The following is a 4,226-nucleotide window of genomic DNA, read 5'->3' on the forward strand; positions in this document are numbered from 1 at the left end:
AGAGTATGAGCATACCAGGGCCTCTAGCCAGTGCAAAGAACTCCAGATGCATGCACCACTTTGTGCATCTGGCTTTATGTGGGCACTGGGGAATCAAACTCAGATCATTAGCTTTTGCAGGCAAGTGCCTTAACCACAATCCAGCCTTGGTAACAACATTTTTAATCAACTTTTAGTAACTGCTTATTTTCTGAGTCTGAAAAACAGCTTTAGACCACAATTGGAACAAAATTTTTTAATATAGTTCCAATGCATACAACTAATTACCATTTAATATTAGCTGCTTATAATGAAAAAGTAAAAGTGGTATATATGCAAAATAGTGATGTAATCACAACTTTTCACTCAATCTGATATTATAAAATTAAAAGTTCAATAGAATAGCAGAATTGCTGAAATTGTTAGGTTGAATGGAAATACAATAAAACATGCATTAGGTGCATGTTAAAATATTAAAACTGAAGCAGAGAGTGCAACAGGAAGAATGTAGACTCTTTTGGAGGGGCCTGATGCTCAAGGAGTGTCCTGTTCTTCAAAGTCTGCTTTATTCTCCCTGGATTAACAAATTGGCACTCCACCTGGTATTGTGGAGTACAAGAAATGCAGGAAAGAGATGGCCAATGAGTTTACAACATGGTTTGTGTTTTGGAAATGGCCATAGGCAGTGTGAAGCAGGTTTACTGGTTGCCTGCATGGAGACCCCATTGGGCCATGAGGGATCAAATTCCCCAGGACTGTGAGTAGCCTAGCTGGAGGGTAGAATTGGAATCCCAGAGACTTGTTGCTGGTTAGAATTATCGGACTTGGAGATTTGTCACTGGCTAGAGTTGTTGGAATTGAAGTTACAAAGTTTGATGTTTTTCCTGGTTGTTCTAAATCTTGTATTGCATGAATATTTCTTAGCTATGCTCAATGCCATCTTTTGCAGTGTGAATGTTTATTCTGTGCCATTATGGGTTTGGGAGGGATTTTTTAGGATTATGGCTCAGTTAGAAGATCTTGGACTATGGGGATGTATGAACATCATTGGTGTTGATAAAATCTACGGGGGCTTTTATTTTTCTCTTGATCTTTTATTGAAATATTCTTTCTTATGCTTCTTAGCTAGCTGGGCATCCACTACATAACTGTTGATGTCCTCTATGAGATCATGTGGGTGGTGGCCATCCACATTGCATCCCACAGACTGTGCAGTGCCCAGGATCTCTTTGATGGTTCCAGAAAGTTCTCTGGCCAAAGATGGGTGGCACATCTGTTGGGCAATGTTAACAATCTCATAGAAAGAAATATTGCCACTGTGTTTAATGTTTTTCTGCTTCTTTCTGGCCCTTGGTGGCTCCTTGAAGGCTTTGATGATTCAGAGCAGAAGCAGAAGGCACCGCTTCAATCTGAGCCTGTCTGTTCTGAATGGTCAGCTTCACTGTAATCCTCAGACCATGCCAATCACTGGGTGCCTTGGCGATGTCATCACCAACCATTTTTTTTTTTTTTTGAGACAGACCCAGGGGACCGATCTTGGGGGCCTGGGCAGATGTGGCTCCCACCTCTCCGGTGCACCTCAGGTACACCACTTTGATCTGGTTGGGGTCAAACTTAGGAGGCATGGTGGAGGTGGATGGTGTCAGATGAACCCAAATTCCTAACAACCCAGGAAAGTTGCACCTTAGCCTCTTCCGAGCCAAAAGATGAAAGCCTATGGGGACTTTTAAAGTTGGACTGAATGCATTGTATTTTACATCATGTGATGGATATCAGTATATGGGGGCCAGGGGTGGAATGTGGTGGTTTGGTTCAGGTGTCCCCCATAAACTTGGTTGTTAGGAATGCTAGGTTCCCAGGTGATGGAGATTTGGGAATTAACACCTTCTGGAGGGAGGATATTGCTGGGGATGGGCTTATGGGTGTTATAGCCAGTTTCCCCATGCCACTGTTTGGCACACTGTCCTGTTGCTATTGTCCACCTTATGTTGGCCAGGGGATGATGTTCATCCTCTGCTCATGCCATTGTTTTCCCCTGCCATCATGGAGCTTCCCCTCCAGTCTGTAAGCCAAAATAAATCTCTTTTTTTCCCCCAAAGCTGCTCTTGGCTGGGTGATTTCTACCAGCCATGCGAACGGAATTGCAACAACATCCACAATGCCAACAGGTATTTATTTTTTGTTCATTTTTATTTATTTATCTGAGTGTGACAGAGAGAGAAAGAGACAGAGAGAGACAGAGAGAGAGAGAGAGAGAGAATGGGCGCACCAGGGCTTCCAGCCACTGCTAACGAACTCCAGACGCGTGCACCCCCTTGTGCATCTGGCTAACGTGGGTCCTGGGGAACCGAGCCTCAAACCCGGGTTCTTAGGCTTCACAGGCAAGCGCTTAACCACTAAGCCATCTCTCCATCCCCAATAGATATTTAAATAGATGTACATCAATAATTATCAAGGAAATATAAGAAGGATTAAAATCTCAACAAATTTAAATTAGAATGTGTGCTGTGTAATAAGTTTGAGACTTCCTCAAAAAAATTGAAACAGGAATTCTGCATAATCCACTAGCCCTACCCCTAGCTATACATCAAAAAGATTTGAAATCAGTAAAGCATCAAGGCATTGGTGCTCTTATTTATTCCAGTATTTTTCACAATTGCCAAAGCCCGCAACCACCTAAATGCCTAACAAAGAACAAATAGGTGGAGAAAATATGTCATGCTCCACACTGGGATACTATTTCACCATTGAAAGCACACAGTTCTATGATTAAGACAGCCTGAAAGGATCTGAAAGGCATTAAGTGAAACAAGATAGACACAGAAAAGTAACACATGATCACATCATAAGTAGAATCTATGATACTTGGTTTCATGGAAGATGAAAGTAGAATAATGGTTACCAGAGATTTTAGACAGGGAAGAATATGAAAATAGAGTGCTCAACATGCATAAAGTTATATTTAAATAATAAATGATTGCAGTGCTCTATTTCAGGATGAGGTGACTACAGCTATCAATAATGTACATTTCAGAATACCTAAAAAACATGGTTTTGTATTCTCACAACACAAATAAATAATGAACACATGAAGTGAACAATATAACTACTACGTATGCTAAGCAATATGATTTGATTGTTGTAAAACATACACACATATAAAAACATCAGACTGAACCCCATAAACATGCATGGTTATAGTCTATCATTTGGAGGAAAGGAATGAAAGAAAGGAGAGAACAGGGGATTGTGGGTCTTTAAATAGACTATAAAGAAGACTTTAAAAGAAGTGTCAGTTGTAAAGACTGACGTTACCTTATGATATGAGTCCATTTACCAGAAGACAAAAATCACTTGATATGTGTAGCATTTCTAAATACTTGAAGGGCAATTGGTCAAAGTAATATATATATATACACACACACATACATATATATGGATCTAAAATTATATGTGGAAAATTCAACACTTTCTCTAATTGATACAAAGTCATTACGAAGCTGGGTGTGGTGGTGCATGCCTTTAATTCCACACTTGGGAGGCAAAAGTAGGAGAAATACTGTGAGTTTGAGGCCACCCTGAGACTACAGAGTGAATTCCAGGTCAGCCTGGGCTAGAGTGAGACCATACCTTGGAAAGCAAAAGTCATTAAGAAACCTACAGAGTTTTAAAAAGGGTACAAACACTCCACTAAAGTAAAAATCTGATAGGGTTGGGAAAGATGTACCAGATGCATCTCGCTTCTTCTTTTTTTTTTAATTTTTTTTTTATTTATATTTATTTGAGAGCGACAGACACAGAGAGAAAGACAGATAAGAGGGAGAGAGAGAATGGGCGCGCCAGGGCTTCCAGTCTCTGCAAACGAACTCCAGACGCGTGCGCCCCCTTGTGCATCTGGCTAACGTGGGACCAGGGGAACCGAGCCTCCAACCGGGGTCCTTAGGATTCACAGGCAAGCGCTTAACCGCTAAACCATCTCTCCAGCCCACATCTTGCTTCTTTATATCTCTTTTTAACTCTTACTTCCTGTAAGATTCTAGTACAGGCACTCAGGGTAGCTCCAATTATCCAGATATTTATTTCCTAGTCCCAGGCTTATTGGAAAAGTCTGATAAACTCAGCTTAGGACCAGATCCCATACTAAAATCAAATTCTGTCCTGGGTTGTTAACACTCTATGTTACTTGTCACACCTGTATTCAAACAGAAAGGCCTTGGCAGCAACAGTCCTCACTAGACACTGAGTTT

At 41.0% G+C, this 4,226-nt stretch overlaps 1 pseudogene; it reads right to left on the reverse strand.

Moving 5' to 3' along the window:
- Positions 1-1,054: 1,054 nt before the first annotated feature.
- On the reverse strand, positions 1,055-1,619 carry LOC101598035 (annotated as a pseudogene).
- Positions 1,620-4,226: the final 2,607 nt, after the last annotated feature.

This window comes from Jaculus jaculus, chromosome 6, assembly GCF_020740685.1.
Source record: "Jaculus jaculus isolate mJacJac1 chromosome 6, mJacJac1.mat.Y.cur, whole genome shotgun sequence".
In the NCBI taxonomy this organism is placed as follows: domain Eukaryota; kingdom Metazoa; phylum Chordata; class Mammalia; order Rodentia; family Dipodidae; genus Jaculus; species Jaculus jaculus.